This window comes from Dama dama, chromosome 20 (genome assembly GCF_033118175.1).
Source record: "Dama dama isolate Ldn47 chromosome 20, ASM3311817v1, whole genome shotgun sequence".
NCBI lineage: Eukaryota > Metazoa > Chordata > Mammalia > Artiodactyla > Cervidae > Dama > Dama dama.
This window is the reverse complement of record NC_083700.1, coordinates 59,686,420-59,713,355: the sequence shown is the minus strand read 5'-3', so window position 1 is coordinate 59,713,355 and position 26,936 is coordinate 59,686,420.

The window sequence follows — 26,936 nt, the reverse complement described above, 5'->3', positions numbered from 1 at the left end:
GCAAATATAATTCCATATTAAGTTCTTGGGGAGATATAGTGTTCATTAAAACATATGAGAGGAGCATCTAACTTAAGGGTCTAAGAAGAGGAAACAAATCTATGCTAAGATCTTCAGGAGGAGAACTAATTATGGGCTTGGAGTTGGAGAAAACAGAGTGGAAGAAAAAAATAAAAGGAAAAAAGAAATATTCTTATTTTAAGAAACTACTGTACACAGTATGGCCTTGGAAATATATATATATATATATATATATATATATATATATATATATATATATATTAATCATAGCAATTTGGAGAGACTGAAAGTTCAATAGGACTCAAGCCTGGTAATTAAGTGTGTTGTGTGGATTAGGACACTAGACTATGAAGTAAAGTGCAAAATTTTGAAAGGATTGGCAAGCCAGGTCAAAGGGCAATGTGAATTCATGTACGGTTTTGCATAGAAATTTAACATGATTAGATTTGTATTTATGAAAGATCAGTCTCTGCAGTGTGGAGAACTGCTGGGTGGGAGACAAGAATAAAAGTAGAGAAAGCATTATAAAGTTGTTGCAGCAGTCCACATAGGTTATGATGTAAGGCTCAGCTGGTACAATAATAGGAGGAAGGTAAAGATGAATTTGAAAGATATTTAGGAGACAAAATCAACTGGGTAAATGACTAGCTGTGTGAAGTGAGGGAGAGGGAATATTCAGGGATGGCCTATAGATCTCTGACTAGGACAGTAGAATGGATGGTGATGCCATTTACAGGAATGTAGGAAGAAGAATGCACGTTCTTCAGCTGTGAACCTGTTGAGGTAATATTTCTTCAATATAGTTAATGAAGGTTAAAATAATGGGCCATGGAATACAAAACAGGTGGAAGGAAGTGAAAATAGCAATAAATAGAAGGAAAAGATAAGAGGTCAGTCTCTGGAAATCTTAAATTACATGGGGACAGTAACTGCAAAAGATCTAGATGGGAAGGAGGTTGTGCTCAGAGAGTGAGATATCTAAACTTACAAATTCAGAAGTGGACAATCCTCATGATAAGTGCCTGGTGAAAGTGGAGTTGAGATGAGAGTCCTAAGAGATGAGGAATCAACTCAATGTTTTGATTCCAATATTCTAGTCCACGTGAGATTTCACTTAGGACACCGCTGTGAGGGTACAGAGTTATACTGATTAATATCTGTATCCTAGAGTTTCTGCACACACATAGGGGGTTATATATAAAATTTATCGGCTGGTTATTTTGCTACAGTGAATCATGGAGAGAATTCTATACTGACCAAAAATAAAAAAAAGAAAAAAAGAAGAAGAAGAAAGATAGCAATTCTATGATAAATCAGCAAAGAGAATTAACTTTGAAGCCAATGATGACATGAATTTAATTCATAATTAATTTAATTAATCCATTCACCCCACAATCAGGTTGAATTCAATTTAATAAAATTTAGTGCAAAAATGTTGTCATAAATAAAATTAAAATGTGTACATATATAAGTATTTGAAAAACCAAGAAAAAAATTGGTTATTGAGGACTAAGGATTCAGTTCAGTTCAGTTGTCAGTCCTGTCTGACTCTTTATGAAATAATGGACTGCAGCACTCCAAGCTTCCCAGTCCATCACCAACTCCCAGAGCTTGCTCAAACTCATGTCCATCAAGTCAGTGATGCCATCCAACCATCTCAACCTCTGTCGTCCCCTTCTCCTTCCACTTTCTATCTTTCCCAGCATCAGGGTCTTTTCAAATGGGTAAATTCTTCATATCAGGTTGCCAAAGTATTGGAGTTTCAGCTTCAGCATCAGTCTTTACAATGAATATTCAGGACTGATTAGCTTTAGGATTGACTAGTTTATTCGCCTTTCAGTCCAAGGTACTCTCAACAGACTCCTCCAGCACCATAGTTCAAAAGCATCAATTCCTCGGTGCACAGCTTTTTTTTATAGTCCAACTCTAACATCCATACTTGACTACTGGAAAAACCATTTGACTAGATGGACCTTTGTCAGCAAAGTAATGTCTCTGCTTTTTAATATACTGTCTAGGTTTGTCATAGCTTTTCTTCCAAGGAGCAACCACCTTTTAATTTTATGGCTTGTCACCATCTGCAGAGATTTTGGAGTCCAAAAAAATAAAGTCTGTCATTGTTTCCATTGTTTCCCCATCTATTTACTTTGATCTTAGTTTTTTGAATGTTGAGTTTTAAGCCAGCTTTTTTAATTTCCTCTTTGACTTTCATCAAGAAAATCTTTAGTTCCTCTTCACTTTCTGCCATAAGTGTGGTGTCATCTGCATATCTGAGGTTATTGAAATTTCTCCCTGCAATCTTGATTCCAGCTTGTGTTTCATCCAGCTTGGCATTTTGCATGATGTACTCTGCATAAAGTTAAGTAAGCAGAGTGACAATGTGCAACCTTGACTTACTCCTTTCCCAATCTGGAATCAGTCTGTTGTTCCATGTTCAGCTCTGTTGCTTCTTTACCTGCATATAGATCTCTCATGAGGCAGGTCAGGTGATCTGGTATTCCCATCTCTTGAAGCATTCTCCACAAGGTTGTTGTGATCCACACAGTCAAAGGCTTTAGCACAGTCAGTGAAGCAGAAGTAGATGTTTTCTGGAATTCTCTTGCTTTCTCTATGATCCAATGGATGTTGGGAATTTGCGCTCTGGTTCCTCTGCCTTTTCTAAATCCAGTTGGAACACCTGGAAGTTCTTGGTTCATGTACTGCTGAAGCCTGGCTTGGAGAAGTTTGAGCATTACTTTGCTAGCATGTGAGATGAGCACAATTGTGTGGTAGTTTGAACGTTCTTTGGCATTGCCTTTCTTTGGGATTGGAATGAAAACTGACCTTTTCCATTCCTGTGGCCACTGCTGAGTTTTCCAAATTTGCTGACATATTGAGTGCAGTGCTTTCACAGCTTCATCTTTTAGTATTTGAAGTAGCTCAGATGGAGTTCCATCACCTCCACTAGCTTTGTTCATAGTGATGCTTCCTAAGGCCCACTTGACTTTGCATTCCAAGATGTCCGGCTCTAGGTGAGTGATCACACTATCATGGTTATCTGGGTCATTAAGATCTTATCTGTATACTTCTTTTGTGTATTCTTGCTACCCCTTGTTAATATCTTCTTCTTCTTTTTGGTTCAGCAATCCTTATATAAGAGATAAAATTTAACCTAAACTTTAGAAGACAGGTTAAAATTTAAAGCAAAGAACCTATATCATTTGACAATTAAACATTTAACAGGGTTTCCCTGGTGGCACAGGTGCTAAATAATCCACCTGCAATGCAGGAGACCCAGGTTCTATTCCTGGGTCAGGAAGATCTCCTGGAGAAAGGAATGGCAACCCTCTTCAGTATTCTTCCTGGAGAATTTCATGGACAGAGGAACCTGACAGTCTACAGTCCATGGGATTGTAGAGCTGGACACAACCGAAGAAGAGTATGAAACCTGAGCTAAACTTAAAAGAAACATTAAAATTTAAATCAAACAACTTATATTATTTAACTGTTAAACATTTAACAAGTTTACATTCAAAGTTTAAGCTTTAAGTCTTAGATAAAATTCATTAATCTTTCAAAATATACAGTCTCAACTATAATATATGAATGAATATTAATATTACTAGCTACAAAAAGTAACTAATTTAAAACCTTTTTCTCTGTAATTGATCGACCTGAAATACTGAAAATATTAATCTTCAAAAGGACAAAGATTACATAATATAGTGGTTATCTAGAGAAAGAATTTTTATCTTTCTATCTTAGCAAATTTCTATCTTAGCAAAATGTATAAAATAAATTTTTAAACAACAAAAATGGTAATTATTGAATCCCAATTATTTGGCTAATAATGTCATCAGAATATACTAAATGATAGAGTAATGCTGCTATTGTCAACCAATTATTCCATCGTTCAGTATATAGAGAACTTTGCTTTGTTTGCCCCCTTGAAATTAGGTAAGTTGTGAGATTAGTTTCAGAGGATAAAAGGTGAATGGAATTCTCTCTTCAATTATTTAATTACTTGTGCTTAATTCTCCAATTCTCTTCTTCTTCTGTCATGGCAAATCTCTGACTGGCATTGAGATGAAATAATCAAATAATTTTAGAATATTCATTAATCTGGTTATTTGAGCCAAAGACTTCTGACTTTACTACATTAAACATGAAAAACAACCAAGATTTGGGAGTTATTTGTTGCTGAAACATAATTTAAACTGTATCAACTGATAGAGGCTATAAAGTTTTCTTTCACAAATGTGATAATAGTCTCTTAAAAGAGAAGTTACCCTTTTATCTAGGGCTGAACAGACATGATAAATCAAGAAGAAAATAATAAAGTTGAGATGTGTAATAAATGATGACAATTTTATGCTTCTAGTGAAAACATAGGCAATAGTATTTTTGAGATTACACATATTAGCTTACCATCTTAAAAATCATTTTATAAACTTTTAATTTTTTCCACAGATAAAAAACCTTCCACATTTTGTGCCCCCTTTCCTCTAGGAGTTTATAGTCTAAGGCCAACAGTGTAGCATAGACATAAGCATAAAGCAAATAAATTCTGTTAAATATATAAGCATCCTAAGTATGGTGAAAAACATGATAAAAGGCACAATTACTAATTAAAACCACATGATTATATAAAACTAGATGCTCTATAAATAAGAGAGTAAAGAAGCTTCCCAGGTGTCTTGGTGATAAACAATCCAGCTGCCAGTGCAGGAGACACAGGTTTGATCCCTGGGTAGGGAAGATCCTCCGGAGGAGGAAATGGCAACCTGCTCCAGTATTCTTGCTGGAATATCCAGTGGAGAGAGGAGCCTGGCAGACCTACAGTCCATGGGGTTGCAAAGACTTGGACAAAACTTAGCAACTGAACATACACACAAAAAGTACTTGTGGATAAAGAAGATATGGATAATTGAAAAAATAAGCTTACATGACTAAGACACAAGAAGTTTGTACCAGAAATAGATTGAACTTTGAAATAATATGTACTTTTTATTTAAGTTGTTATTGTTCAGTCACCAAGCCATGTCCGGCTCTTCGTGACCCCATGGACTGTAGCCCACCAGGCTCCTTTGTCCTCTAGTACCCCCAGGCGTTTGCTCAAATTCATGTTCATTGAGTTGGTGACGCTATCTAACCATCTATTTCTCTGCCACTCCCTTCTCCTTTTGCCTTCAATCATTCCCAGCATCAGGGTTCTTTCCGATGAGTCCACTCTTCACATCAGGTGGCCAAAGTATTAGAGCTTCAGCTTCAGCATCAGTTCTTCTAATGAATATTCAGGGTTTATCCCTTTAGGATTGACTGGCTTGATCTCTTTGCCATCCAAGGGATCCTCAAGAGTCTTCTCCAGCACTGCAATTAGAAAGCATCAATGCCTCAGTGCTCAGCCTTCTTTATGGTCCAACTCTAACACCTATACATGACTACTGGGAAAACCATAACTTTGACTATACGGACCTGGGTTGGCAAACTGATATCTCTGCTTTTAATATGCTGCCTTAGGTTTGTCTGAGCTTTCCTTCCAAGAAGCAAGTGTCTTTGGACTTCATGACTGCAGTCACCATCCACAGTGATTTTGGAGTCCAAGAAAATAAAACATGTCACTGCTTCCACTTTTTCCCCTTCTATTTGCCAGGAAGTGCCATCATCTTTCTTTTTTGAGTGTTGACTTTTAAGCAATTTTTTCACCTCCTCTTTCATCTTCATCAAGAGGCTCTTTAGTTCCTTTTCACTTTTTGTCACTAGAGCGATATCATTTGCATGTCTGAGGTTGTTGATATTTCTCCCAGCAATCTTGATTTCAGCTTGTGAATCATCCAGTCTGGCATTTTTCATTACTCTGATATAAGTTAAATAAACAGGGTGATAATATACAGCTTTATCATTTCCTTTTCCCAATTTTGAACCAGTCAGTTGTTCCATGTCCAGTTCTAACTGTTGCTTCTTTACTCATATACAAGTTTATCCAGAGACAGGTAAAGTGGTCTGCTATTCCCATCTCTTTAAGAATTTTCCACAGTTTGTTGTAATCTACACAGTCAATGTCTTTAGCGTAGTCAATGAAGCAGAAGTAGGTGTTTTTTTGGAATTTCATTGCTTTTTCCGTGATTCAATGGATGTTGGCAATTGATCTCTTGTTCCTCCTCTTTTTCTAAATGCAATAAGAAGTTTGTAGCAGAAATAGATTGAACTTTGAAATAATATGCACTTTTTCTTTATTTAAGTAGAGATGTGAACTACTTATTGGAACAGAATAAATGACAATAGACACTCTCTGTATGAGTTTACTTTCTGGAGCAATAATTGGATAATTTAGATATCTGATTTAAATCCACTTATATTTCAGTATGAATATCAGTATTACATTAATGACAACTGTAATGAACTCATTAAGTGTGAAAGTCAATATTAATTTATTATCAGAAGACAGTGAGTTATATTGGCAAGTGAGAATAAATGGTGTAATATTATCTATCTGATTATTTCATAACCTATGTGCAGATTATAAGGGAGTTTCTGGTTGCAGAATTCTTATCCCAGTTATAACTACCTGATACTGAAGTATACTAAAGTAGCTTTTCATTGGAAAATTATAGCATAGCCATCTCTGATTATCTTTACTGCCTCTTTTCATGCAGAATGCTTCTTATATGTAAGTCTTTTTTATTATTGAGATAAATGATGTACAACATTATATTTGAAAGAAATATATTTCTGCTATTTTCAAAAAAAGGGAATCACAAAAAAATAGCTTTCTTAAGAAGGACTATTTTATTAAGGAAGTATTTCAAATAGAAAAGTGTATGTATATATATATATATATTTTTTTTTTTTTCAGTGAAAGGACATGAATTTTTCTATTTGGAAAAATTTAACATAAAATGCAAATTATTTAATACGAGTTGATAGCATGCTTATAAATGTAGAAAGAGATCTTACTACATTAAATCCTGCTAATAATCAGAAGGTCATATATTGTGACATATTTTAAAAATGATTAACATTTTCTTCACACTGGGAAAATATTTCCATATTTTCTATCAGGGGGAAGTGTTAAATTTATTTGCATGAAGAATAGTGTAAAATATTGCTAGTTTTGTCTACATTGAAGAATGCTATGTTTTATTTTAAAACAGAACTTCAGAAACATAGAAAATTAAAATTTTAAAACATTGATCATCTATATACAACAAACAGTCCTACAAATCATGTGCTTTTGTGATATAATCAGGTATCTTTATGATAACTAAAACCTTACTCCTGGCTACTTTTATTTCCCATATTCTCATTCCTAGAAAGAAATCACTGGATAACATTTTTAGGAGGATGACTTATTTTTACATAAATATTATGTAAGGCAAAGAAAAGAACCTTCCTGGGGATAACCTATATTCCCCAAAGCAAGTAAAGATTCTCTCCAATTTTATTCCTTGTAGTTGAGCATTATTAGAACACCCTCAAAGATCTCACAACTGGCTTAATGTTTCCATTAAGAGACTATGAATATAGTGTTAAACTCACAATTGCTCCACGGAAGCCTTCTTCTACCACTTCTCCTCCTCCTTCCCTCTTCTGTCCTCCGGGACATAGAACACTGTAAGAAAAAGTCTAACCATGTCTTCATACTTTAAAAACACCAACAAACATCATTTTCTTTTAGGGACTCTATAGTAAAGTATGTAAAAGAGAATTATTTAAACTGTGCATGATTTTAATTTATAATTTTCTAAAATAACTATATGATTTCTAAGCTCCATGGATTTGTCCTTGTCTCCATTCTGAAAGATTTTTTTTTTCTCACCTTGAGGATCCATGATCTGAACAAATTCTCCCTATCTGCCAATTTGAGTGCAAACCATCATCTCCTCTGTCCTGGGCTATTGCAATGTCACCTCAGAGATTTCTCACTTCTGTTCTTGCTCTCTAGCTATCTTTTTCCACACAGTAGCAACAGGGATCTTTTAACAATGTTAGATACACTTAACCTCTCTCCGCCCCAGAACTTCTAACAATTAGAATGAAACCCATTCTAAGTCTTATGTTCCTAGCACTCAGCGGATTGTGATCTGGCTCTTCACTTTCCCTCTAAATTCACCTCCTTGCTATTCCTCAAACCTGCCAAACTCCGGATCTTCTTTTGTGTAATAATCTCTCACTAGAATTTGATGTCTTAATCGAATCATTTAAGTTTCCATAAAATGCCATTTCCTCCAGGAGGTCTTCCTTGAGATTCTGTCTAAAAGACTAGACAACCTTATTACTGTCTATACCTTCAGCCTGCTTTATTTTCTTCATAGCAATCCCTACTTATTGAAATTACATTGTTTAGGTTTTTTTTTTTCTTTCACTTTTTAGAGTCTATCCCCTGGGCTGAAATATATGTTCAGAGTGCAACAGCTTTATTAATCTACCTGCTGCTTCATCCTCAGTGCATAAAAGCACATATGGCACATATTATGCTCCCAGTTTATAGGTCCTGAATGAAAAAAAGGAATAAATCAAAAATCTCTAGTTCCATGAAATCTTTTCCAACAACTCCTGCCCTCAGAATACATCAGTTAAACAGATATGACCATTCCTCTCTTTATCCCAACCTGGCATAAAAGTTAACATTTATTGAGTAGTTACTGGGTGCCAGGCAATATCTGAGACTTACCTACAGTGTTTTATATAAACTCACAACTGCTCCATTGCAGTAACTCCTTCTTCTTCCACTTTTTCTCCTCTTCCTTCCCCTCCTCCCGTCTCCTTCTTCTTTATAACCCGATGTGCCCAAAAAGCCAGTGGCAGACTCAGGAATAAACCACAGGTGGTCTGGCTCCAGAACTAGACTTTAAAACTGAGAGCTATACGACCTCTTTTAGAAAAATTATCACAGTATTTTGTAATGCTTTGTTTGCACATTAATATCACTATACCCTGAACTTTCTGGAGAAAAGGCGCGACTATTTCAACACAGCACAAACACAATGGTATTAAGGGAGAGAATGAAAGAAGAATTATCTATAATTAGACAGCAACCAATGAACTCATGAAATATAAAATCAGAACTAATGCCTTTTTGTCAGACTGTCAGAATTGCCTGATTCCAATCAATGAGACCAGTAAAGAATCTATAGCTTACCTGAGGAACAGACAAGCTTAATATCATGAAAGTGTTCAGAATAGATATTAACCATGTATTCCTTCAATTTATAAACACTGTAACCATCCATATGGGCAGAAAAGTTCCAAGGATATTTTTGAGACTCAGACATAAAGCATTACTGAGACTATTTGGAGAGACTGGATAAATCCTAATTCCATTCTGGTGATTTTGCTTTTGGTGATTTTTTGTGAAGCTATGGATGGAATATTACTTGATTTTACTAATGAACTCCAGACTTATGTTATAAATTCCTTTCAACATTTGGCCCTTTTTGACCCCAATATTATGCAATTTGAATACATAAAAATGTGAACAGACAAAAATCAGCTCTATATGTCTGAGTGGGAAAACGTGTCTTGTATTTCCCAAGATTCTTTCTGTGTATCAGAGATGTATCTCAGATTGGCTACAAGAAAGAGAATTATTGGCTGAACTAGCCTAGCTCAGTGGAAGGCAAGGTGAAGTGTAGCCTCACTCTCTAGCCTGGGGCAATTGAACTAAGTACTCAAATGCTATCAGTATTCTCACAGTTTTATGTGATTATTCTTCTCAATATACATCACTTATGTCCACTAACAAGGGAGGAGAATAATCGAGTTGAACACTGGGAAAATTAAATCCAAACGATTGTCTCATAATAGTGGCTCTGTTCACAATTCAAAAGCAAGCAGTTAATTTTATCAGTCAAATGGGAGAGAGTTTTCTTAAAAAATGTACTTTAGGTACAATTTTTATTAAATAATTTTAGCTTAAATGATGTTATGCTGAGATCATCAGTAGTACTTGACATTTTTAAATTAATTTCATAAGTTTACCATAATCCCTCAATCATAAATATGTATTTAGTATTATACAGCAATGAATTATTTTTAGATATAAAGCAATACCAAGAAAAATTTGGACAAGAGAAGTATATTTCCTGTTCAGAACAATATATTTCAAAATACCTGTGGTAAAGAACCAGGTTTTGGTTATTTTTTTTATACCCAGTACCTCAAGTACCAATATTTAAAAAATGAATTGACAACAAAAATAAAGTGAAAAGGCAAAGACATCCAAAATGCAAGCGGAAACTAAAGATATTTAGATTTAAGGAACATAAAATCAAATTTCAATAAATATAACCACAAGAAATATTGCTTAGAAAAATGACTACAAAATATCCATAAATCGGTTGCTTAAAATATGTGTATGGGTGATTAATATAGACAATCATTATTGTATTCATAATCTTTTCCTCAATTGTAACTAAGCAAAATGTTATGTGCAAAAATAGTCTTAAGTAAAAAAAAAAAAAATAGTCTTAAGTGCATATTTTGCACATTTTGAATCAACCTCATGCAAATCAATATTTAAAGTTTTAATGTTACAAATGAGCTTGCTTCTTCCTAATTTATCTAATGTAAACTGCATGAATACATTTTTGGATTTTGATCTCCATTTTTGTTCTTATCACAGATCATTAACAAACAGTTAAAATGTAATAAGATAGTATAACTTCTCTACAAACTTTTATGGCTATGGCCTCCACAACGCCTTTCTTTGACTCCTCAATTCTGCAAGCCCTTAAATTGGGTTCTCTCCCTGGCTCTGCAGGCTAGAACACGCTTCTAGTAGTTAGTTGCCATAAATGTATAGGTCACCTGGTTTGTTATTCTTGTCATACGGCTCACATTTCTTTACTGTTGTTCAATATCTGAAAACTTTTGTTTTATACTTTTTCCTATTTCCAGTGTTGTTGAAGAATGTAGCTTTGGTCCTGCTGTACCTCCTTGACTAGAAATGAAAAGCACTACACCACATATGCTTTATGGTATTTTATGTATATATAATTAACTACTTTAAAATATTTTTCTGCTTTCATTTCTTATTGGCACCTTGAATTATTTAAAAAATATATTATTTAATATCAGGTAGCTGGGTTGTTCTGATTCTATCTTCATTATTGATTTCTAGATAAACTTCACTCATCAAAAAATACAATTGGATTATTTTAATGTTTGGATTATATTGAGGCTTTCTTTTGAGTCTAGCATATGGACAAATTTTCTGCATTTGTATTTTATATATTCTGTTGGTGGTGAAATGTTCTCTAAATATCAATTAGATTGTTTTTTAAAATGTAATTATCTGTACCTTCTAATTTGTTTTGCTATATTCTGTAAGTTATTGAAGAAAGCATGTTAAATGATCGTGAAATTCCTCTTTTACCTTTTTCTTCTGTGATGTCAATTTATGCTATTTGATGTCTTACTTGATGGCTCAGTGGGTAAAGAATCCACCTGTAATGCAAGAGATATAGGAGATGCAGAAGACTTAAGTTTGATTCCTGGATGGAGAAAATCCCCTGGAGGAGGAAATGGATATCCACTCCAGTAGTCTTGCCTAAAGAATCGCGTGGACAGAGGAGCCTGGTGAGCTACAGTCTATGGGGTAAAAAAGAGCTGGACATGGCTGACTCTTATGCACACACACATGGTATTTGATATTGTAACATTTTCTTATTGAATTGAATTTTTAAATATTTTAATATGGCCCTCTTATCTCCACTAGTGCTCTGACTCTGAGGTTTGTTTTGCCTTTTATTAATCTAACAACACCAACTTTCTCTTGGTCAGTGTTTCAGGCTGTCATTTTTCAACATTTCTCTTTCAATCATTCTGTGTTCTTACACATAAATTGTATCTCTTATAAGCAATATACAGTTGTTACTTTTTTAACCTAGACCATCTTAGTTTTTTACTTGAATTTAATATATTTGCATTTAATGTAGTAACTAATATATTATACTATATATACTATATACATACTATATATATAGTATGTATATATACACTAATACATAATAATGTATTTATGCCCACCATCCTACAATTTTCCTTTTTTACTGTTTTCTTTCTGACTTTTGATTTAGTAAAATATCATTATTATTTCTTAGATTGATTCTTTAGTTATACATTCTATAACTATTTCTAGTGACTACCCTAGAGATGTTAGAACTCATCATATATTCTACAGTCTGAAATAAATTATTATTTTATCACTTTCCCACTACTGCTTAAATCAGAGACTTTTTAACTCCATTTATTCCAATGCTTCATTTATTATTCTTACTTTCTTAATGTCTTTAAAATAGGAAATCTCCTAAAAATTCACATTGCAACTCCAACCAGCATTGGCTTAAATATTTTCTTTCTACCTTGTTGAAGAAAAATAAATACCATGATGCTATTTAATTAAGAAATATTTCTTTTTTATTAGAAATTGAATGCAATTGGTGAATTCTTTTAGCTTTTGTAATAAAAATCATCAAAGTTCTTCTTAATAATGGTACTTTATAAATTTAATTTTCTGTTATATTTGATTTACTATTTTTTATTTTTTATCTTTGCCCATAAAGTGAAATTTTTTGTATGCTGCTGTTATTTTTGTTTTTTCTCTCTTTATTTAATGTTTCTGAGGAATTGGTAGCAGCATATATTAATTTCACAAAATGAATTAGGAAAATTATCTTATTTCTGTGTACCATGGAAGAGATTGAAAAGAAAATAAATTGTGTCTTTCTAAAATTTGTACAAATTCATTTATTAAATCATTTGGATCATGAAATTGATTTGAGGAATTTTTTTGGTCAATGTAACAGTTTAATTTTATAACAAAAATTTTACTATTCCATTGAGTGTTTAATTTCCATGAGCATGATTTCATGTATATAATTTGAAAAATAATTCTTTCTATGCTAAAATTGCATCTATTTTCATGTGGCTAATGTTATCAATTATTATTCTCACACACTTGTCCAAGAGTATCTTTTAAAGGTTTATGTATTTAATTATAGTTTTCAAATAACAAAAAAAAAGCTTCAAAAGGCTTCTTTTCTGCTGATTCTTAGGAATCATTTTAATATACTTTTAGTATTTCTGTATTAGTACTTATTACTACAAGGCAAACGACAACAAACATTTCAGCTTAAGATAATGCTTATTACCTCACTGCAAGTCAGGAGTTCAACCTGACATTGCTGGGATCTCTGCTTGGGGTATTATAAGGTCAAAATCACAAGACTGGTCAGGTAAATCTTCTGGAGGATTTGAAAAAAAGAAAAAAGTCTTCTCACAAGTTTATTCTCACTATGTGCAGAATTCAGTTTTTTGCTATTACAGAGCTGAGGTCCCTGTGTCCTTTTTGACTGTCATCTGTTTCAGTTTCTATAGATCACCTTCATTCTTTGCAACATGGTTTTCCATCTTAACAGGATATTTTCCTACCTTAAGATCAACTGATTTGTGACCTCAGTTAGATTTGTGAAATGCTTCATAGTAGTATCAAACTGGTATTTGACTGAATAACTGAGAAAAGGCATGTATCTACCAAAAGGTCATGTAGAAATTTGCCCAGCAAATCTCTTCAGTAGACTATTTAATTCATTTATCAATTTTTCCGTTGTGCAGATACATATTTCCAGAGTACCCATTTGTCCATGTTCTCTGTTTTTTTGTATAATTTGGCTTGAGAAGTTGGTATCCTCTGCGCTGTGCTTAGCTGCTCAGTTGTATTGGACCCTGTGACCCCATGGACTGCAGCCCGCCAGGCTCCTTTGTCCATGGGCATTCTCTAGGCAAGAATACTGGAGTGGGTTGCCATGCCCTCCTCCAGGGGATCTTACCAGCCCAAGGATCGGACCAAGGTCTCCTGTGTTGCAGCCAGGTTCTTTACTGATTGAGCCACCAGGGAAGCCAAGAATACTGGAGTGGGTAGCCTGTCTCATCTCCAGGGGATCTTCCTGACCCAGGAATCAAACCCGGGTCTCCTACATTGCAGGCATACTCTTTACCAGCTGAGCTACCAGGGAAACCCCATTATACCCTCTATAACCCAAGAATTAGCTAGTTACTATTTTTAGTTTCTATGTGGTTCCTTAAGTGATGCTTCTGTATAAAGTTAATTTTTATTTCACTGAAATAATAGTAAAAAGAATTGGCATGATTTATACTTTTTATTTTGGGAAATTTTTAAGACTCACGATTGATTAATATTTATAAATACTTTGTGAATGTTTTAAAATTGTATATACTTTCTGCCTAAGAGCTTCAATATTCATTATGTTGTTCAATTTCTCAGTTTCTTTATTTGTCTTTGGATTCTTTGCTCATCATAAGGAACATTTTAAAAAATAATTGTATTCTTTCATTTACCTTTTTATTTTATTTTGAACATGTTATTACAGTTGACTGACATATTATTTGTTTTATTTTTCTTTAATTTTAGTCAGTATGCTCTACACTACTTCCTAGAGCTTATTTGTCTAATAAGTAGAAGTCTGTATCTTTTAATCACTCTCCCTACCCTCATCCCTGTGCTTCTAGAAACCACCAACTTGTTCTCTATTTATCAGAGGTGTTTTGTTTTTTTTTAATTCCACATATTAGTGAGATCATACAGTATTTGTTTTCCTCTGTCCAACTTATTTCTCTTAGCATAATGCCCTCAAGTTCCATCTGTTATCACAAAAGACAGGATTTCCTTTTTATGTGGCTTAAAAATATTCCACTAAAAACACATAGTATTTCTTCTTTATCCAATCATCTGATAAAGGACACAGGCCGTTTTCATCTCTTGGTTATGTAAATAATGTTGCAGTGAACATGAGTGTAGATATCTGAGATAGTGATTTTTGTTTTCATTAAACATATACTCAGAAGTACAGTTGATGATACAGTGGCTGCATCATGTTATATTCCAATCAATAATGCATAAAGGTTTCCTTCATATTCTCACCTTTTATCTGATAAAAACCATTATAACAGGTATGAGTTGATATATCACTGTGGTTTTGATTTACATTTTCCTTATAATTAGTGATGCTGAATGCATTTTAAAATACCTGTTTGCTATCTGTATGTCTTTGGAAAAATATCTCAATTCCTCTGCCCATTTTTACTCATTTTTTTTCTTTTTTATGAGTCCTATGAGTTCTTTATATATTTTGGACATTAATGACTTATCAAATATAAAACTTATACATATTTTCCACCAGTTCATAGGTTGCCTTTTCATTTTGCTGGTAGTTTTGTTTTGTTTTGTTTTTTTACTATGCAGAAGTCTTTAGTTGGATGTAGTCCTACTTGCTTATTTTTGTTTTTGTTATTTGTGTTTTTGTTGTTAAATTTAAAAAAAAATATTGGGAAGACTGATGTCAAGGAGCAAAACCTAAATTTTTCATCTAGGAGTTTTATGGTTTGTGGTCTTAGACTGAAGTATTTAACATATTTTGAGTTGATTTTCGCACATGGTGTAAGATGGGGATACACTTTAAATTTTTTTGCATGTGGCTGTCTAGTTTTCCTAATACCACCTATTGAAGAGACTATCTTTTCCATTGTGTACTCTTGGCTCATGTGTCTTAAATAACAGACTATGAATGCATGTGTTTATTTCTGGGTTCACTGTCCTATTGATTGTCTATTTTTATGCCCATACCATATTGTTTGGATTACTACAGATTTCTAAAACAGTTCAAAATCAAAAGTGTGAGATCTTCAGCTTTGCTTATCTCTTTTTCAAGATTACTTCGGGAATTCAAGGTGTTTTAGTTTCCACACACATTTTAAGATTTTTTTTCCATTTCTGTGAAAAATGCCTTTACAATTTTGATAGTGATTATATTGATCTGTAAACCACTTTAGGTAGAAGAAACATGCTAATAATATTAATTCTTCCAGTCCATGAGTGTGGAATATTTTCAATTTATTTGTGTATTTTTCAATTCCTTTCATCATTGTCTTATAGATTTGGTGTATACATCTTTCACTTCCTTGGATAAATTTATCCCTAAGTATTTTGTTCTTTTTGGTGTAGTTGTCAATGGGATTGTGTTCTTAATTTCTCTTCCTGAGACTTTGTTGTTAGTGTTTAGAAGTTCAAGTGATTTATTTATATAGATTTTGTGTCCTGCAACTTTCTTGAACTCATTTATTAGTCTAACAGTTTTTTGGTGGAGTTTTTGGGGGTTTCTGCATAATATCATGCTATAAGCAAATGGAGACAATTTTAATTCTTCTTTAAAAATTGGAAGATTTTTATTTCTTTTTTTGCTGAATTGTTCTGCTAGAACTTTCAGCACCATATTGAATAAAAGTGGTAAAAATGGGCATTATTGACTTTGACTATTGAGTATGATTTAGCAGTAGGTTTGTCATATATAGTCTTTATTATGTTGAGCTAAATGCATGTACGCTAAGTCACTTCAGTCATGTCTGATTCTGTGTGACGCTATGGACTATAGCCTGCCAGGCCCCTCTGTCCATGGGAGTAAGAAAACTGGAGTGGGTTGCCACACCTTTTGTCAGGGGATCTTCCTGACCCAAGTATTGGCCCATGTCAGTTACATCTCCTGCATTGGCAGGTAGGTTCTGTTGAGGGACATAACCTCTATAAACACTTGTGGAGTATTTTTTATTATTATTATTATAAATGGATGTTGAATTCTTGTGAATTTTTTTTCTGTATTATTGAGATGAACCTATGAATTTTTGTCCTTCATTGTACTATTGTGGTATATATCACATTGATTTGCAGATGGCAAACCATACTTACATCACTAGAATAAATCCTACTTGATTACAGCTTATGATAGTTTTTGATGTATTGTTGAAATAATTTTGTTTGCTAATATTTCATTGAAAATTTTCATCTATGTTCATCAATAATATTGGTTTGTAATTTTATTTTGTTATGCATTCTTGTCTGGTTTTGGTATCAGGATAATTCTAGCCTTGTGAAATGTGTTTGGAAGAATTCCCTTCTCTTTTGTTGTTTTGGAAGTGTTTGAGAAGAATTGATGTTTATTGTCTTTAAATTTTGGTAAAATTCACCAATGAAGCCATCTCTTCCTGCATTTTCCTTCTTTGGAAGATTTTAGATTAATAATTTAATCTCCTTAGTGGTAATTGGTCTGTTAAGATTTTCTATATTTTCATGAGTCAGTGTCAGTAGATTGTATGTTTCTAGAAATCATCAAGAGCTAGAGCCAAGCTGAACAATCTGTTTTATCTTCAACAAAAGACCACTCTTCAAGACTGGGAAAGGTAACTGTTTTCTCTAATGAATATAAACCAACACAGAGAGTCAAGATAGAACTCCAGAAACAGACATAAATAAAAAGAAGATAAGAGGCTTACCTAGTAAAGAGTTCAAAATAATTGTCCTAAAGATGTTCACAGAGGTCAGGAGAAAAATGAACAAAAAAATGTGATAATTTCAACAAAGAGACGGAATATATAAGAAAATACAAATCAGAAATCAATGAGCTGAAGAATAAAACAACTGAACTAAAAAGTTCAATGCAGGTGTTCAACAGCACACTAGAGATTAGCAAACTCTTGGCAGGACCATAGAATTAATAGATGGATATAATGACCATGATCATTGTATAAAATTGATATTGCTTTTTAACTTTTTTCATGTCACATTATTTTTATTTTGTTTGTGCTATTTAATTTTAGGTTTTTACATATTTTTGTCATTTTGTAGTCTAAATGATTTTAAGTAGTAAGGTTTAGCACATTTATCTTCAGTTTGATTTGTTTCTATTATTATGCTTTATTTTTCATGCTTTTAATATTTCACATTATTTCTTTACTCCAACTTCACTGCTTTTAGATTATTGCTAGAACTTTCTTTTCTGCTTTGTTCTGTAGTGACTTGAGAATTATATATTTTATATTAATCCTATAAGTTATTATTTTAAAAATTTTGTTATACACTACATTTGTATAAGTTCATATTTTAAAACTTATTTTCATTCTAATAATACAGGGTAATTTTTAGAATAAAATTTAAGTTATGATCTCATTTCCAAACATAGTATCCTGATTTTATATTTTTTGAAGATAAAAGTTAAACACCTAAGCTTAGAATGAACATCTTTCGTTAACTGACTTATTCCTGTCTCTGTTGCTTTGTAACATCTTTTCCCCTTTTCTTTAGCCAAAGAACAAAACATGTTCTTTTGTTTTAGGCTTCATTCATTTACACACACTAGTATTCCAATTGAAATATAAAAACTTACCTTATTCATCTGATAAGCCTTATTCCAATTTTAACATTCAAATCAAGCTATCATATTGTCTAGTAAATCTTCTCCAGTCAACATCTCCACAGAAACTCTAATGTTTTGAAATTCTGTTTTACTGAAGTGGCACTCTGTAAATTTCCCACCACAGAACCTATCAACCTACTACCAAATAATTAAGTTAATCATTTCGCCTCTCTTCCATAACTGAACGGGAGCTCAACAGTGAGGGAAGGAGCCACATCTTATTCAGATTTGGGTCCTCAGAACCTAGAACAGTACTTCACATATTTATGGTACTTAATAAGTATGGCAAGAATACACACAGAAGAACTATGCAAAAAAGATATTCATAACCCAGATAATGATAATGGTGTAATCACTCACCTAGAACCAGACATCCTGGGATGAAAAGTCAAGTGCACATTAGGAAGCATCACTACAAACAAAGCTAGTGGAGGTGATGGAATTCCAGCTGACCTATTTCAAATCCTAAAAGATGACACTGTGAAAGTGCTGCACTCAATAAGCCAGCAAATCTGGAAAACTCAGCAGTGGCACAGAACTGGAAAAGGTCAGTTTTCATTTCAATACCAAAGAAAGTAAAAGTGAAGTCGCTAAGTTGTGTCCAACTCTTAGCGACCCCATGGACTGCAGCCCACCAGGCTCCTCCATCCATAGAATGTTCAAACTACCGCACTCATCTCACACGCTAGCAAAGTAATGCTCAAAATTCTCCAAGCAAGGCTTCAACAGTACATGAACTGTGAACTTCCAGAAGTTCAAGCTGGATTTAGAAAAGGCAGAGGAACCAGAGATCAAATTGCCAACATCCGTTGCGTCATCGAAAAAGCAATGAGTTCCAAAAAACTTCTGCTTTATTGACTACGCTAAAGCCTTTCACTGTGTAGATCACAACAAACTATGGAAAATTCTGAAAGAGAGGGGTATACCAGACCACCTGACTTGCCTTCTGAGAAATTAGAAGTTGTATGTTTAACTCATCAGTATCTAAAGAAAAAGCAAGAAAATACATCAAACAGATTTTATCACCATCGATTCTCTGCACAGAAACTTTTGGATTCCTCCTCTCTTCTGTGAGTGCCAACCTAACTTCTCATCATCAAAACTGACATCTTTGTTCAAAGGTTGATCAATATTTCCAGTGCTCTATTTGCCAATACACAACTGATCAAAAATGTCTGGTAATTAAAGAGCAGCCCTTAACCAATAGATTCAAGGATAGCAATACTTTTGCTCCTTCACTTTTGGCCAGAATAATTCTAAGGTATGTGCTTTACACCTCTTTCTAGAGATTCCATGAAGACTATGCCTAATAATAATTTAACATGTTACTTTTATTCTTCTGTATCATCCTTGTATTGCTCTGCTGTTTTTATTTTTGCACTTCCTAAAAATATAAAGAGTGCCCGGACTCCACTCAAGATCTGATTCTAGGGGGAGACCCCACTAAAGGAGTTAGAAATGCCTCTAGCAAACACGCACAGAAAGCATTCCAGGTTTAAGTCACTAGTGTGTTACTATAGCAAAAATGATTGCATTGCTAATGTTGGGGGGAGGGTGATAATCCCTGGCATTCTGTGGCACAACCATTATTTAACCTCTCATAAGTGGTGAATTGTGATGAAATATCTGTAGAAGAGAATGAGCTCTATACAATATCTCTGATATCTGAGATGTGTAGCAGCGATAGTAATTGTTAAGACTGTGAAATTAGTTATTCTTAAGTTATATTAATGTGATAAATAAAAACAGCAGACACAAGTCAGCCAATAGATACCTTTAACACAGAATGAGTCTAAACAATATTTCTGGTAGTATTTAAAGACAGTCTTTAAAGAGATATACCAAACTGAATGCAAAGTTCCAGAGACTCACCAGGAGCAGTAAGAAAACTTTTTAAAATGAACAATGTAAAGAAACAGAGGAAAACAATAGAATGGGAAAGGCTAGAGACTCCTCAAGAAAATTAGAGATAATGTCAAGGGAAAATGTCATGAAAAGATGGGCATTATAAAGGACAGAAACGTCAAGGACCAAACAGAAGCAGAAGAGACTAAGAAGAGATGACAAGAGTACATAGAAGAAAGATACAAAAAGGGTCTTAATGACCTGGATATCCAGGATTCTGTGGTCACTCACTTAGAGCCAGACATCTTGGAGTGTGAAGTCAAGTGGGCCTTGGGAAGTGGAAGTGATGGAATTCGAGCTGTGCTATTTCAAATCCTAAAAGATGATGTTGTGAAAGTGCTGCCCTCAATATGCCAGCAAATTTGGAAAACTCACCAGTGGCCAAAGAACTGGAAAAGGTTAGTTTTCATTCCAATCACAAAAAAAAGCAATGCCAAAGAACGTTCAAAGTACCCCACAATTGCATTCATCTCACACCCTAGCAAAGTAATGCTCAAAATTCTCCAAGCTAGGCTTCAGCAGTACATGAACTTCAGCAGTACATGAACTTCCAGATGTTCAAATTGGATTTATCAAAGGCAGAGGAACCAGAGATCAGATTGCCAACATCCACTGGATCATGGAAAAAGCAAGAGAATTCAAGGAAAGCATCTATTTCTGCTTCATTGACTACACTAAAGCCTTTGACTATGTGGATCAGAGCAAACTGTGGAAAATTCTTAGAGAGATGACAATACCAGACCACCTCACCTGCCTCCTGAGAAATCTGTATGCAGGTCAAGACGCAGCAGCTAGGACCAGATATGGAACAAAGGACTGGTTCAAAATTCAGAAAGGAGTACAAGTCTGTGTATCATCACCCTGCTTATTTAACTTATATCAGAATACATCAAGCGAAATGCCCTGAATGACTCACAGGCTGGACTCAAGATTTCCGGGAGAAATATCAACAACCTCAGATATGCGGATGGTATCACTCTAGTGTCAGGAAGTGAAGAGGAACTAAAGAACCTCTTGATGAGGGTGATAAAGGTGAAAAAGCTCGTTTGAAATTCAACATTCAAAAACTAAGCTCATGGCATCTTGTATCATCAGTTCATGGCAAATAGAAGGGAAAGTGGAAGCAGTAACATATTTTATTTTCTTGGGTTCTAAAATCACTGCAGATGATAACTGCAGCCACGAAATTAAAAGATCCCTGCTCCTTGGAAGAAAATGAAAACCTAGACAGGGTATTAAAAAGCAGAGACATTACTTTGCCAACAAAGATCCGTATAGTCAAAGGTATGGTTTTTCTGGTAGTCATGTATGGATGTGAGAGTTGGACCACAAAGAAGGCTGAGAACTGAAGAACTGATGCTTTTGAATTATGGTGCTGGAGAAGACTCTTGAGAGTCCCTTAGACAGCAAGGAAATCAAACCAATCAGTCCTATAATAAATCAACCTTAATATTCATTGGAAGGACTGATGCTGAAGCGGAGGCTCCAATACTTTGGACCTGATGTGAAGAGCCTACTCATTGAAAAAGAGCCAAAGCCTGTGAATAAAACAAAGGATGAAAAGAAAATACATGAAGTAATGCAATAGCTAGCTGAAGGGAAAAGGATGCCAAGAAGCAGAGATACAACAGCATGAGGCAAAGTGGCTTCATTAATACACTGCAAAGTACCAAAAAGCCACACCAGACAACACTTAGTTTCCAAGCCAAACCAAACCAGAGTTTGCCTCTATGATTTTAAGTAGCAGCTGCCTAATTGCTAGAAAGCAGATACTTGAGCAGTTGCTGAGATTTGAAAATGTAAATGAGCTTCCTCACACATGTATCCATATCACAGCTACTATGACGTGTGGTTGAGTTACACAATGATTGTGATATTTAGCCATTATAGTAACTGAACTTTATAAAGTAATTAGTAGTAGCAAGCAAGTATATAAATAGCAGTTACTTAGGTGATAGTCAAATCACAATCTTAAAAATGTAAAGAGCTTTATTACTGTGCTTTTGGTTTCGAATTTAAGAATCAGTTTAATCTAGTCTCAGCAATAAACCACTTTAAAGTGATAATTTCTTGTCTCAAAATATTTATTCTATGAACAGTTATTCAGCACCTTGAACTTACACATATGATATAAATATAATATAAACATATAAATATCTGATATATCTAACATATATATATATGATATAATGTATTTATGATGCAAAAATAGAAAAAGAAAATTTCTCATAGCTATTTCTTTGTTGCAGAAACTAAAACAATTCATAAAGACCTCAGGAAGAAATGATAAATTTCCAAACTCAAAACTCCCTAACTTTGTTAAACATATGTCTTAAGAGACAATAACACATTGTTCAACTCCTTCAAATGTAACAGTTTAGAAATAATGGTAGATTGTGGTTGGCTAACCAAAATTTTATATTCAACACTCTAACTACTGTGGATCATCAATTTTCAAAGAATTAAAACACCAAAAACATGGTTCTATTAGCATTTATGATATACCAACCTCAATCTAAATTTTGTCTCTCTGATTTAAAAGATACTTCAAATCCTTGGTCAATAAAATCATTGTTTTTCTTTTCCTTTTTTTTTTTACTGAACTTCTAACTAAATTTACTAAATATGTAATTTGACCCTACTATGTAAAAGGAACTGGGATAAGAGAAGGTACTACAAAGGTGGAAAATTTTTTTTTTTTTTTCTTCCCTTGGGGAACACTGGCTAAAGGGGAGAAAGGTAAGATAACAAAAGTGTATCTTGACAAGTGCTATGATAGAAGCTCAAAGGAGGTGCTTAGTAAAGGTTTTCTAGAGATCTAAGGTTTTCTTAGCTGGGTACCCCCAGAAGCAGGCCTTGAGATGAGTGCTTGAGTATGACTAGTTTATTTGTGGGATGATATCAGGAAACACCAGTAGGAGAGTGAGGAAGTAAAAACAGGGAAGGGATAGAGTCAATTTAACGTGTACTGTCAAGCAGGTTGCCACCTAAGTAACTGAAGACGAATCCAACTGGGGAGATCTCGGAAATGATGTTGAACCTGTTTCAGATTTGTCTCACCAAAGGGGAGAGGAAGTTGGAGTATTTAAATGCCACCCACCATTAGCCTTTGGTTGAAGTCTGTTCATGAGGGTGTTGGTTCTCCTATACTTCTTGCATGTAGAGGGAGAAAAGAGCTCCCCCTCAAAACTGCATGCTTTAATTAAGAAATAAGAAATAAATTTCAGGCACTGACATTACAGACACTCACTGACCTCTTTGGTTAGGTATATAACTATGTAGTTTATTTTACTTTATTCCAAACATTTTTTCACTATACTGGGACCTCCGCCCTTCATTATGTCTCATGTATCATTTCCCACTTTACGTTTACTTAGATTGAGGCTAATCACTAAGATTATTCATTTATACATATCTCCACTCTCCTTCCCTTCCTTCCTTTTTCCATAATTGCCTGGAAAATTTCAACCCTAATTAAATCTAAACTGTCCTCCTACTTTGCATGTAAATCCAACAATGGTTTATGGCTGGAGAAAAATCTCCAACTCTGCTGGCTACTCTCAGATAAATTCCTAACCACAAACCTCAAGTGGATATTGAGTCCTGCCAAACCATCCTCTTACTGTCCAAGTCTCCACTCTCAAACCTGACTATATCATAGTAGATAAATGGTCAAACTTTGCAAACCATGCCTCAGCTAATGGCATAGCCTCTTATTTCACTGAGAAAATGGAAGCAATCATAATATAGAAACTTCACCTTATCAATACCAAATCTACTGAATTATCTCCATCTATACCCATAAATTTTATCTCTCCACATGTCACAACTAACAAATTTACTCTGTTAATATGTCTAAATTCTCCAATAATATACTGGATCACACCCCCTTTTGCCAATGCAAGAACTTTATTCTTGGAGTTATCCATGTTTCTTAGAACACATTCATATCCATACCTATATAGATTTAATTCCATCAGCATTTGAACATACTCTAAGAATTACCATAGTAGAGTCAATTTCAGTAATTAAATAACAAATTAAATAGTATTTCTAAGGTTCAGTCCTTCATCCATCAAAAATAATGGCAGAGACAAAGCTATGTGACCTCTGAGGCTAGGTGTTAAAGGGTCTCTCTCTAGTGAAATGGTCAAGCTTGAAATCGAGCCAAGGAAACTCAGGCCATGTGGACTGGCCCATGGTGAGAGGCACTGAAGCTCCCAACCTTCAGTCATGACTGAGCTTTCAAACTGACGGTGAGCCTTCTTGGGAGCAGATCTTCCAGCCTTCAGATGAGTCACCCCTCTGGTATTATATGTATATGGGTTTTGCACAATGGTGAAAATCCAATATTTTTGAGATTTATATTGTACATAGAGTAACACTGTCAACTTAGACTGTAAGAGAAGAAACGCTATAAAATAAAAAGGAATCATTGCACCCCCACACTCATTCAAGCAAGAAGGCTGAGAAAACAATTCAGCTACATATTATGGAAGCATAGGCTACATGTTATGGAAGAGGAAGGATAGGTCAGGTTGCAGAACTGAGATATCAGAAGACAGATCCAAGAGCCATGGAGAGTCAGAAGATAAAGAATGCGCCTGCAATGTGAGAGATCTGGGTTCAATCCCTGGGTCAGGAAGATCCCCTGGAGAAGACAATGGCTACCCACTCCAGTATTTTTGCCTGGGAAATCCCAAGGACAGAGACATCTGGTGAGCTACAGTCCATGGGGTTGCAAAGTGTCAGATGTGACTCACAATTTCACTTTTTTTTTTTTTTTTCAATTATTCTTCACTTGTTTCGCCACCATGGTATTTTGGATTTATAGTGCGAAGTGCAGATAAGTCATATCTTTATGTCATAGGGCTTTGGGTTTAGTAGAATGTCTTTCAAGGAGCTATATATCCAGCTGTATCACAGACCTCATTCACATCCAAACCTGATTTAAATGATTTAGGCCCTGGACCTCAAGTTTGAACTTGATGCCATAAGAGATGAGACTTTAGTGAGATCCTGGGAAAGGGTATATTAAGCATATGGGAAGAATGTAAGCAATTTTTATCCAGACAGTAGTGGTCTTAAAACACATTTGCACATACTTTGACAATATGTTCATCATCACATGTACATATCCCTTCCCTTAAATCTGTGAGAGATTTTGTGATTGCTTTTGCAAATACATCTCAGGAGAAGTGAATCTGTGTGACTTCTGAGATTAGGTTAGAAAAGACCATGGGACTTTGATTTCCCATAGGACATTTGCTAAGGAGACCTTCAGCTGCCATGTAAGAGTCCTGGCGGCTCTGAGGGTGGAGTGGCACAGGAGAGAGGGAGGGAGGAAGGGGGAGAGGGAGAGAGACCGTGTGGTACAACGGTATGGGAAGCCACAAGTGAGAACTTGCTAGTTGATCTTGAATGCCCTAGCTTCAAGAGCAAAGTGAGTGTTACTGCTTTAAGTCACTTGCACTTATTTTCTGGGCCTACCATAACCAGATAGCACAGACAGGGTGGCTTGAACCACATACATTTATTTCTCAGAATTCTGTGAGAAAATAGAAGCCTGAGATTAAATTGTTGGCAGGGTTGATTTCTTCTCAGCCTTCTCTCCCTGGCTTCTCTACATCTTCACATGGTCTTTCCGTATGTCCGTGCCCTAAACTTTTCATCTTATAAAAACTCTTATTTTATTGGATAAGGGCCCACAAGTATGACCTTATTTTACCTTAATTGCTCCTTTAGAGGCTTTATTCCAAACTTAGTCAAATTCTGAGTTTCTGGGGGGTAATACTTCAACATATAAGTTGGAGGGGAACACTCATCCAATAACATCAATTTTGGGAGAGTCTCGTCCTACACAACAGTAGATAACCATTTTGCTTCCAATCAAATTCTAACAGTGTTTACACTGCACTTGAACTGCCTCCTCATGAGTATGCCTATCTCATTTATTTTCTAACTACCTGAGGGTTAATACTTTACTTTTCATACCCTGTAAACAGCAGACATGACACACGTTTCACAATTAAAATAATTCTGGCACATAACAGGGCTCAGTGAATGGTTGGTGATGAAATGAATTCCTTAAAGACCACATCAGGTTCTCCATACCGTCCCTCAACATGAATATCTCATAGAGCCTTCTACTGTACCCAGTTTCATGATGGAAGAGGCAATATCACTTGCTCTGGCTAGGGCTTCTCAACCTGGGCCTCCAGACTCTCCTACTTAACAACCCATCTATCTTCCCTGCCTCTTCCCGGCTTCTCTCTACCTTTCACATCACATTTCAACAAGTCTGAACCACATGCTATTCCCTCATCATGTTCCAAACTTTTTCCATTCTTGACTATGAATAAATGGATTTATAAGCAGACATCTACTTACTTTTGGACATTTTTCTTCACCTCTCTTAACAACCTAAGATGATTGTTTCTTCCGAGAAGAAGAAACACTCGTGCACCATTTTGTACTTTGGCACTCGTCCTCTTCTGTAATTTAAGATATCCCCACATGGACTTTCTCTATCCCAGTTCTGAGGTTTTAAACTGCTATGGGTAGGAGGTATCTCAAGTTCATGCTATACTCCCTTAAGTCCTCAGGACAATATTTTGCACATAATAGATCCTCAAGTACATGTTAAACTGTATTACACTGATTAAAAGCTAATGTAAGCCTTTCATACTTAGCACTTCCCATGTTGCACAAGTGGTAAACAATCAGCCTGCCAGTGCAAGAGATGCAAGAATCAGGGTTTGAGCC